This window comes from Ruditapes philippinarum, unplaced genomic scaffold, assembly GCF_026571515.1.
Source record: "Ruditapes philippinarum isolate M1 unplaced genomic scaffold, ASM2657151v2 ctg2225_1_1_1_1, whole genome shotgun sequence".
In the NCBI taxonomy this organism is placed as follows: Eukaryota; Metazoa; Mollusca; class Bivalvia; order Venerida; family Veneridae; genus Ruditapes; species Ruditapes philippinarum.
The window spans coordinates 1-12,297 of record NW_026859536.1 but is presented as its reverse complement, the minus strand read 5'-3'; the positions used below and the strand labels follow the sequence as shown (position 1 = coordinate 12,297).

General features: G+C 32.6%; 1 long non-coding RNA gene across 1 annotated transcript; it reads left to right on the top strand.

The window, feature by feature from the left end:
• The first annotated feature begins 8,740 nt into the window (after positions 1 to 8,740).
• On the top strand, positions 8,741 to 9,472 carry LOC132756890 (uncharacterized). The gene is made up of 2 exons (XR_009629386.1): positions 8,741 to 8,855; positions 9,410 to 9,472. It is a non-coding gene; the product is annotated as an uncharacterized LOC132756890 (long non-coding RNA).
• Positions 9,473 to 12,297: the final 2,825 nt, after the last annotated feature.

Genomic DNA, 12,297 nt, shown 5'->3' with positions numbered 1-12,297 from the left:
TTAATTTCCATAACAACCAGTAGTTTTCCATAGCAACCATTGACTTACATAGCAACCAATGTCTTTTCTTAGCAGCCATTGACCAATATTGCAATCATTGACTTTCCATAGCAACCATTGACTTCCATAGCAACCACTAACTCCCCAAAGCAACCAATGACATTTATAGCAACCAGTGACTTTCTATGGCAACCATAGACTTTCCATAGCATGGCAGTGACATACATATCATCCATGATTTTCCATAGCAACAATTGTTGATCCTTAGCAACAAGTGACCTCTATTTCAAGCACTGAATTTCCATAGCAACCATAGACTACCATAGCAACCAGTGACCTGCAGTTACCATTGACTTCCATAGGAAACAGTGGTTTCAAATGGCAATAAGTGGATCTCATAGGAACCATTAACTTGCCATAGCAAGCAATGACTCCCATAGCAAACATTTACTTTTCAAAGCAACCACTGACCTTCATAGCAACCAGTGACTTCATTGCAGCCATCGACTTTTCATAGCTAACTGAAAAATTTAATAGCAACCAGTGACTTCCATGGCAAACATTAACTTTCCATAGTGCTCAACAAGTGAATCTACTCTTGAATTTCATAGTAGTCACTGACATCCAAGGATACCATTTATTTTGTATAGCGACCAATGATTTCTTTAGTAACCATTGTTTACTCCTAGCGGTAATAACCAGTAATATTTTTAAATGTGCACTATTTTAGATACAAATATAAACATTGTAATATCATTTTAAGATTTAGCATATATATCTGCTTTTGTTTATAGTTTACAATATTACGTGTTCCTTGTCATGAAGAGTTTTTTTATATTCAGGTGAGCAATATTAGGGCCATCATTTGAACCAATCAACAGACATTATGTCATCATTAGATTTTGGTCATTGTCTAAAATGGCTTGTTCCAATTTTACATTTTGTAGGTCACTAAGGTCAAGGTCAACAAGGCTAGATTTCTTATACATGATCACCTTGTATGAACCTCTACAATTTGCTGTTGCCATCAAGTGTATTACATGAAAGGGTTTATGCACCTTCTTTGTGCATTTACATCTGCATAAGCAAAAGGGCAAAATAAAAGCCCAAGCCCGTAGGTGTATTCTGTAGTTATTAATGTGCTGAAAAAGGTGCATTAGCGCTATTCTTGCATACAAGTATCGCCTAAATCGGTAATTCCGCATTCATGTCATCGTAATTATGATTGAAGATCACTGTCCAAGACCCTCAAAACTAGCATAGGTTTTATTTGAAATATGAAGCTTTGTGAACTTACAAAATTCCTTAAATTCCGGAATGCCGTTAGGGCCATCGCCTATGAATGGTTTGATCTGAAACGCGATACTCGACAGTACGATGATGAAAACGCGAAATCACGAAACTATGATGGTGAAAACGCGACAGTACGATGGTGCATGAAAGCACGATAGTTTATCGCGTTTTCATCATCGTACTATCGCGTTTTCATCATCGTACTTTCGCGTTTTCACCATCGTAGTTTCGTGATTTCGCGTTTTCACCATCGTACTATCGACTATCGCGTTTCAGATCAACACATTCATAGGCGATGGCCCTAACGGCATTCCGTAAATTATAGCATGTTCAAGTGTTACTCGATCTTCCATCTTTCTACAACACCACCGAGAGGAAAAATAATGTACCCAGAGTCTTCAACAGGGTTAAATTATCTGCAGCTTCTCTCTCTCTCTCTCTCTCCCCCCCTCTCTCCCTCTCTCTCTCTCTCTCTCTCCCCCTCTCTCTCCCTCTCTCTCCTCCCTCTCTCTCTCTCTCTCTCTCTCTCTCTCTCTCTCTTTGAATGTGTATAATAAAACATAAAAAATATATAAGCAATAACTGAATACAATATTCATAGTATGTAACAGGTGACAATATGTCTTTGTTTTTCTCCTAGTCTTAATTAAAAGTATTTGATATTTGATAGACCGAACAGATTGATAATAATATTTAAAATAAGGCTCAAATCGGAGCTCAATCACTCTCCGATTGGAATACATCGGACATCTCCGTATATTTCCGGGGTTTCTCTTTTCACTACAGTCACATCCTGTTCCTGCCATATCTTTGACCAGTTTAAGAATCGCTGAATTTTACCTGCCGTAGAAATAACCTCCGAATTAAGACCACATTAAAATAAAACTTGTATTAAAAGGTCACTATTTTCTCAATACTTATTAAAACGGTTAAAAAATAAAAGTTAGATCTATATATTAAAATCCATGCGCCGGTTTCCACATGACATGATTAATGTTAACCTATCACCTGCTGAATTTATTAAATGGACTTGTTCATTAACAATTTTTTGGATATCAAGATGAAAAAATCAAAGTTGTTCAGCCAACAGTAGATATCGAGAACTTTATCACTGGTGGCCAAGTCTAATTCTGTTCGAGCGGTAAAATCATATTGTTACTGGGGTTCTCAATTGTATCCTCTCGGTCCTTTCCGTCAAACTTCGGATTATTACGAATGATAGCCGAGATGTTCCGATTGCCTTTCGTAGATCATCGGCTTTTTTTCGGCGTAGCTGTATTAAAATGGATTTTGACCTAGATTTGTAACAAATGAAATTGTTAGTTACAAAATCTTCAGCTAAAAGAGTGTGTTTTTCATTGGTGTAAAGACTGGCTGTTATGAAATTTAAGGACAAATTCGTAATCTTTAGTTTACTTGTCTTTAAGAATAAAGTTGTATTAAAAATATTTATACAATCGTAAACTAAATATCACAACGTTATGACCAAAAACAAAGATATATCAAAATACAAAAATATACAGTACATATGATTTCATGTACAATTTATTTTGTTGATAATATTAACAACAAACCCAACTTTTTGTTTTTCAGCCTTTACTTATTCGATTACTACTCACTCGTACTTTATTTGCCGTAGCTTTTCTGTTTTCTATGAAAATGAACGATAGTTTTGATCAACAAAAAGATTCTCCAGAGCTGATATGAATTGCGAAAATTAATATATTTAAAATGCAACATTATCATAAAGAATCGCAAAACTTTAAGTATTTTTTTGTGCGTAATAATAACAAATTAATTTATTCATAGTTATTCGGCGTTTGTTTACACCGGTAGGTAAATTTACCGAAATACACCCCAATTGACTACCTCAATCTGAAACTGTCTAACTTGATAATCAGTGTCATTGATGGGTTATACAAAATTGAGTTTAGTACTTATAATAAGATAAATAGATATATTTCTGTATATATGGAACAACATTTATATTTTACATTCCACATTTAAAGTACATTGTAAAATATAACCTGTGTAGGTGTACGACACGTAGCCATGCCAGTAGGCTTAACTAGTACCTCCACCTCATACCCCTAGTATATAGAGGCTATTCGTTGCCAAAAATCCAGCCTTTGAAACTTGACAATGCATACTTCGGTTCTACTAAACAGATTAGTAAAAATCTAATTGTCGATCCGAGAGTTACATACTGCACTGGTATTAAGCATTTTGATTACCTCGATTTGATAAAATGAAAGCTGTTAACATGCAACTTACATAAATTGCAAGCTGTATTTATAAATGTATAACTTCAAATTTGCGATATGTAGAAATGTAAACGATAGAACGTACACAATACGTTTAATGCTGTGCATCATGACGTTAAAAATGTAACTGCATCAACTTGACACACTCAGGTTTACAACACCACACTTTCCTTTTACATTCTAACGCGATTAACATAAATAAACGATTTTGCAACTTCCATATATGGAATTATCACGGAAATAGACGAAAATTAAAAGGCGGAGCCAATTTCACGAAAGCAGAATATAAAGAGAGGTAACTCTTGCTGGTACAAAAATATTTCAAATTATATAGAAACTGTTACATCAATCTTGACTTTGAACATCCTTTGATTTTGTTAAAACGTATTCTAGTACAGGATATTCAAGTAATGCAAAATTGGTTAAGATATATTGAAAAAATGTAACAACGTATATACTGATAATGAGCATAATAATATGCAAAAACTAAAGTTGGTGAAATAACATAAGGAAATGTTTCCCATATATAATGACACACACCACTATTCATTGATATTAATGATAGGGTTTTGTGAGCCACGGCAAATCTATTAAGCATATCTTTTTTTTTTTTACCTTCAGCAAATAATACTAGAATGCGATACATGGAAGGCACTTTTGGCAACACGAATAAAGAGAACTGAACAATAAGCCTGTGCCGTCTTTCTTTAAAGGACTATGTTGGGTTATAGAAAAACTCATATTTTTGACCAAGTGTATAACCACGAAACAATGCAAAGTTTACTATCGATAATTCCGTTGTATAACCAAAACTTGTGAATTTGTCCCATTTTAATGTTGAAATAAATATTCAGTGTATCCTGGCAACTCTGTTTACCTCCATGGGGAGGTATTTTGAGTCAAAGGATGTGATTTAGCCTTTTATTGTTTAATATATGTAAGCTGGCGTAGGTTAAGGTCTTTTTATGCATTGTACTGAATCAATAGCACCTCTAAAATATGTGTATACATGCTGTCAATAGCTGTTACCTAGATTTGCTGTCTAGATTTGCTGTCTATATGATCAAAAACAGAGAACTTCTTTTATTTACATGAAATACTACACAGAATATTTATTAAGTTTTGTAAGTGATGGCTTTCTAAGAGATAAAATAAACAAGGTATACATAAATTGATAATCAACATACATAATTGGACTCATTTAAATTTTACTTATTGAAAAACAAAATGGGAAAAATTGGAAAATATATGGTAAAAATAAAAAGTTATGTACAAAAGGGTACATACAACTTTGGTTATAATTTTACTATTGTTAAAGGTTTTGTTTTCTTGTCAAGTCATACGCTAGAATTAAGGTTACTAATATAATAGTACTACTAGGAAAGACAACAGCCAGAAGTTGGTCTGTATTAGTAAAATCTTTATCAGATGTTGACTTGAAAATTTGAAAGTGGTAAGGTAGCAGCTTAACTGTAAATGTTACTCATTCCTATGCAAATTGGAATACCATCAGTAAAATTTATTTGTCGTTGAATATAGTCTTTTCAATCGTTTTCACTTCCTTGAAAAATATTTAACCTCAGACAGTATGTAACCTGGTGTTTTTTGGGGTTTTTTTTAAGTTTCTTTTTCCAGGAAATGTGGTGTCTACAACGTTTTAAAACTTATATGCCTATATTCCTTAAAAGTCCGCTGATGTTGATTGTAGGCAATCATGCAAGTGAATTATGTTTAGTAACTAAACACCTAAATAGTATGATAAGCTTCTTGTCGCTGACGGTAAATACCGAAAATAGCGGAAAATACGTTTATTTACGATGATTTAGTGGGCGGGAAAATGGGCGGAGCTAATTTTATTTGCTATTGAAAAACGTGTAAAGCTGGATTATGCTGATCTGAATCATGATAGTTCGACAATGTAAAGCTAAGAATGTGACTTCTGTTTTGAGTATTCGAACACTTGGTATTGCTACTATCAGTTAATGTTTTGTCGTTTAACAAAATGTATTTTGTTGAAATGCATGTTTACAATGTTAAATCGGCAAACTCAATCCAAGTATGCAACATTGGAGTTTACATACAAGGAAATACAAGAAAAGCATTGATGCAAAGCATCAAAGGGCGTCCAAGCAAGAAATGCAGAAAGTGTCCCTTATTATGTTATCGCTATTAGCGAAGACCCCCTCTTAAGGTATCTGTTCACACTTAGTAAAAATATGACACTGGTTATATTACCATGTTGATCATGTTGAGCATGTTGTTTATTATACAATAATTGTAATATCTATTTTATTATAAAAAATACAGATTTTATGAATATTGTTTTCCTCTCTTTTTTGTGTTTTATGTGCTACTGAGTTTTTTACGTTTACTACTCTTTTTTTTATTAAAATTGTAAAATAAATTTTAAGAATTCAATTGTCATATTGACCGACGATTATAAGTCAAAACTTAACTGGAAAAAGTCAGTAAATTATGGTTAATCTTTCAATATATAATATTGTTTATTTTTAAACCATGTACATGTACATGTACATTTGTATTTTTCTTTATCATTTTTTAAAATATCAATCCATTGTAAAATTCATAAAATCTAATTTGTAACTTTGAAAAATTCCTCGGCATCTTTACTAAACACGAATAACAAATTAAATAAAATGTTTCAAAGTTGATAGTGTCATATTAATACCATAAAAATGTACCTTTTTGCTCAATTATTGTACATATTTATTGTTTTTTATCTCATATAGAGTTACAAACTAAGTGACAAACATTTATTTTGGAAAAAAGCTTATTTATCTGTAAAAAAATGGTTCTTTTCTGAAACGATATCAAACAGCTACTCCAAAACCGGGAGAGACCGGACAATAAACGTGTGATTCTATTCGCCGGTCACTAGTAAATACCGGTCAAAATAGACCGGGAGAGACCGGGAATTAACGATAGGAGTACATCCTTCTATACATAGATTTTCGGAATGTTTAGGTAGACAGTAGACATTTAGGTCATCAACTTATCATTCTATGTACTACAAAATGATAAATAAAAAAAAAACTGAAGAGACGGAAAAGGTTATTTCATTTGAAAATGTTTGCATTGCGAAATTCTCCAGTTCGCTATTCATTGTACATATCGCGACATTTCATTTTTAATTAATAATAATCAAGCACCCTCATACCGATCAGAATGATCGGCTTTTATTATTACCGACTAAAAGGCTCGAGAAGTTGCTGTCGCCCTTTCACAAAATCTGATTTCATTCATCATAAAGGGGCGCCAAGAATTGTAATTTTTCCATTAACAAACTGTTCAACTCAGATCAACAAGACTGGATTTTTGACAACGAATAGCCTCCATACAGTATATACAAAATACTAGTCAAGCTGTGCAATTTTTAATAAAAATCCTTTTTTAATAAAATACATAATTATAACTTTTACTAGTAAGGTTATGTTTAACTTTTGATTTAAGTCTTCAATTATTCATTTTCATTGCCAGATAGATAAGAAGGCATTATAAATAGTATAGTTCAGAGTTGATATGTTCCATTGATTGTTTATTACAGTTTGTATCCTTTCATAAATAAAAGATATAAACAACAAAAGATTTTGATGTTATTATCATGACCTAATAATTGCAGCATTTTATGCACAGAAGTGCTTTTACAAAATGAAGGTCAGATACATATAAGTTAATATTATTTAACAATAAAATTCAAGTTGTCAGCTGATTGTGGCCTTTGCAGTCTCTAAATTTGGTAGTGTGGTTGGTTATTATCTGGTATTGACTTTGAAACCAGTAGTCAAAAGTCACGGTGACAAAAAAGCTTCTAGCATCTATAATAACATGACTAATTTGTTGACATTATAGGAGCATACATGTTTCAGCTAAGTTTAGACAACTGTCATAGATTATACTAGTAACCACCAAATATATTTCAATTTAGACATTTATATTGTTATAAAGTACAAATATCATTAATTTTGAAAATATTCTAAAGCTATGAGACATTTTGCACTGAATTTACGCCGATTATCTTTTTTAAAGATATTTCTTGTTTTAAATACAATTGAGCAGCAGGTTAAGGTTTAACACTATCATCTAGACTTTTCATGTCTTAAAATTTCAAGTTATAAGATAAAGGAAGGGTGGCCTAGTGGTAGAGGTGTCCCCTCTAAACTCAATGACCGTGGGTTCGAGTCATGCTAAATACACGGCCATGTTTTCTCAGTATGATACCAGTTTTGGTTAGTTGAAGGTAGCGATATCGAGAGCGGTTTAAAAGCCTTTACAATCGATTTAAAAAATTATAATTGTTAACCAAGTAAATAATTGTTAATCTTTAATTGTTTACGCTTTAAATAGTCTAGAAGTTAAAATAAAGTCTTACAATGAACTGCGATGTTCCCCAGAAACTGTCATTGAATGCAACAAATATTATCTCATTGATTTTTGTTTCCACTCCTAACTTAAATATGTGTATAGTCGGGCCTCTGATAGATAAACTACCAAGATGTTGCAAGCAAGAATTACTAAGTTATGTTCTTTGCTAGTCAGACGTCATTTTAATACTTCAACACGATAGTGTCTTGTTATTAAGGTATGAGCCCCATAATGGATACTATAAGGAACTATAAAATTGACAACATAGGTCAGTTATATACCTTAAAAGACACAAGAATGCAAAATTTAAACAAAGTTTACCGTATGGTTTACGAGTTATGGAGATTTTTCATAAGTAAAACTTGACTTTTAGAAGGGCTCTTTTTCAGAAATGAGAAACTCTAAATATTCTGTTATATAATCATTATTAAAAAATGTTTTCCTATAGAAACAAAAAATAGCGTTCAGCTAACAAATGACCCAGCAAAATTATTGTTTCTACTCAAAATGTTTGAAATATGTATATAAATGTTACCCTACCCCACCCATTTTAAGTAGTCGTTTGATCATTTTTCTACTTGAAGGGCCTTATTCAAAATATCCCTAAAATTTTCCTCAAATTAGGGGCTGTTTTCAAAGTTTGCATAAATTTTCTTATTAGTATATTGGTTGTGTTTGTCAAATACCGTCTCGTTTTTATTTTATTAGACTTTGAAAATATCAGGTACCATATTTGATAATAAACTTGGCACAATTTAGCCAATAAATACCAATAATTTCATAATTAAAAATGAAACACTTTTTTTCTTCTCAAGAGTGATCTGAGAGACACAAATAATGTTCAAAGAAAAAAAAAGAAAGAAAAAAAAGTTGCCTCTTCTGGGGCTTGAACCCGCGCCCCTCAGTTACAATTCAGTTGACAGTAGTTCCAGCAAACTCCTCGCAGCGGTTACTTCCCCTGATCTGTACAGTAACCACTGCCACCACAAGTAAATTCGGTCGAATATAGCCGGATATATTTTTTTTCACTTTTAATTTTAAAATAGAATACTTTTTATATCATTTTTTTCTTTCGTTAAAATAGTTATGCTTAATGTACAAGAAAGTAAAAAATTATACGTATATAAAATTTTATTTTGTAACATAACGAAAGATATTTTCACTGTGACACCGTATGCATAGTAACAACCAGTAAAAAACAATGGCAGAATATAAACAGTTATTGAACGATTGCACAAAAAATTTGATCCGGAGGCACTTGTTTTAAAGTGATACAAATTTGTGTGGTCTTGAACTTATTTGTCTGGTAAGGATGTAATTATAAATCTGCCAGTTTGATATGGGATCCTTGCGTTCTGAAACTGGCCGGCCATGTTTTTGTCACATGATACAACTATCATCACGTGATTTCAGTGGTGGCAGTGGTTAAAGTAGCAAAGCGTGACGTAACCGCTGTGAGGAGTTTGTAGTTCTAGCCTATTTGAATACTCTTCAAAGTGGAGGTAATGCATTAGGTGGATCATACCTTAAAGCGTTTTACTGAAGTAATAATGGGCTACAAATTGGCAATCTTCATCTTTGGGCTTTGCCTGATAGCAAATTTGGATGTGTCAGAAGGTGAGTGGTATTATTTATTTATTTAATTTTAGTTTGTTACATGCGGAATTATTTAGGAAATACAACACAAATTTTGTGACAGTGAAAATTTGTCTTTGTAATATTGTAAATGTCGCGCTGCAAAAATTTTACTTTTTTGAGACTTTTTAATTCTTGATTCTCAATAAGCAATTCTTTTAGTATTTTTCATATCCGATCAACACAATTTTTTTAAATCGTTAAAAGTACCACAAAAATTTTGCCTGGACATGATACATAAATATGGTGCATACATTTTATATTATATATGGAAAAAAACTAGGCATTTTCCGTGTAGCATGCTAAACTAAACGATTTTTTTCTATGAATACCTAGAGGATCTAAAAATACAGAAATTATTTTCATCGAGTGGTATGAAAATAGATATTTTATGAGTGGCAGTAGCCACGCGGGAAATATGATAATTTTCATGACACAATGAATTTTGTATATTAGCTGAATTTAGCAGAAAGTAGTCCGGCAAGACACCAAATACGGAAATATGTTTCACTGCAGTGAAAAATAATTGTTTACAGTGAAAATACGGAAAATGAAAAAACGCATTTTATTTCATCAATATTTCTCAATATTCATGTATAAGTATATAATAAAGGTATATGAATAATATAATTATATACCTGATGAATATAAGCAAAATATTATCGATTCAAACAAATCTGAACACATGTTACAAATTGGAAAACGTGAAAAGTCAATTTCTGTTCGGTTACAATGCTTCTTTGATGATCAAAAAGTTACTATTAAACAATTTCTAACATACTTTTAATATTTCTGTACAATCATCATAATCATATCTTATTATGCTATTTGTTACCACGTGTGCGTAAACCGATGTATTAAAGGAACTCCACAGAGGTTTAAAGGCGTAAAAACATAAAATTAGAAAGTCAGATTGAAAATCGATTTTATATGCGATTATTAGCCGGGTTTGAGGGAAAAGGGCTGCAGCGCTTTAAATTTTTTGGGCTTTTTTTTCATTAAAAATTATTATTCTGGAAAAACAAGATAAGGAAATGAATTAAAAATTTACCCACAAGTTATTGGATAAAACCTTAATCAATTGGTACACAAATCTCTGAAAACTTTTTCAGACCTGTCATGTCAAAAACCCTCAGTGATGTCCTTTTAAGTGTGACAGCAATTCGTGTGTCCGTTGTTTTGAATGTCCATAGTTGCGTTAATTCGAATATTTAGCGTTGATTTTTTTTTTCTTTCAAATTAGGTTCAAAACGAAAAATTTCTTGTAAATGCATTGCAAGCCAGCATTGTGAGGGTGAACATTTATTCATATCCGAAGAAAATGCAGATTGCCCGGATGGAAAAGTTTACTGTTGTAAAGGACAACAAACACGAAAAAAAGTTGACGATACTTGCCGTATATTCTTTTTTAATTTGGAAAATAAAGTAGACCACTGCTAGTACATAAGGTATTCATATAGGCTAGAATGAAACTGAGGGGCACGAGTTCAAACCCCGGAAGGGGTAACTTTTTTTTTCTTTTAACATTATTTATGTATCTCTCAGATCCCTTATGGAAGAAAAGGGTGTTTCATTTTAATTATATAATTATTGCAGGTATTTATATTCAAGTTAACAATGTACAAACGCTTATTTTATTATTGTTTTATAAGAATAATTTACTTCTATTACCAGATGTCAAATGTGAAGTTGTTTTTTTTTATTCCAGACACAGACTGGATGAGACAATAGCAAAATTTAACACTAGCTGACAAACATTATCAATATTTTTATCTCTCTAACACGGTAATGATATCTTATGCAAACTTCTGTTCATTTATTTCAGGGACACGATTTCCAGAATGACACACTATAGAAAGAGGAGACAAACACCGAGTGTACATTAATCTGTGAAAAGAAAGTATCTAGGAAATGTTTCATAACGTTTTCATGTTGATTCAATTAAGTATTAAAGTTTAGCCCGCCGGCCCGCCAGCCCGCTCACTTCTCACTGCTAGCCCGCAACACTGTTAGCCCGCCCACTTCACACTGCTAGAATATGTATCATAACGTTTTCATGTTGAATCAGTTAAGTTTTAGAGTTTAACCCGCTGGCCGCGTCGCGAGCCCGCCCAGTTCACACGGCTAAGACCGCTAGACTTGCTAGCCCGCACAGTTTCACAACTGTTATCCCGCTAGACTGCTAGCCCGCCCAGTTCACACTGTTAACCCGCTAGACTGCTAGCCCGCCCAGTTCACACTGTTAACCCGCTAGACTGGCTAGCCCGCCCAGTTCCACACTGTAGCCCGCTAGACTGCTAGCCCGTTACCCCGTCGTACTTCAACGGCCCGTAAAGAAGTATAAAGAGTTGAAAACTTAAGATAAGTTTCTGGAAACTCGCTTGATTTTTGGAAAAAAAATTAAATGATTTAAGAAATAGTTTTTAGTTTCTTAATTTCTTTATAAATAAGTATCCAATCAAAAGGTTAAGAAATCCAAACAAATATTGATGTACATGTACGATTTCTTGAAATCAGTACGGATAATGTAAGGTAAGATAAGATAAATGGTTGGATCAAATATACATGTACTTTTTCTGATAATTGTGTCACTATTGATATACTGGCTTTATATTTCATTTTTAAAGCTACATTAATAAAATACGTAAATAACTTTACTGTCGCGTTTACAAACAAGCATTCTATTAGTTTCGTTAACATATTTTAACAGTTTATTTGTTGT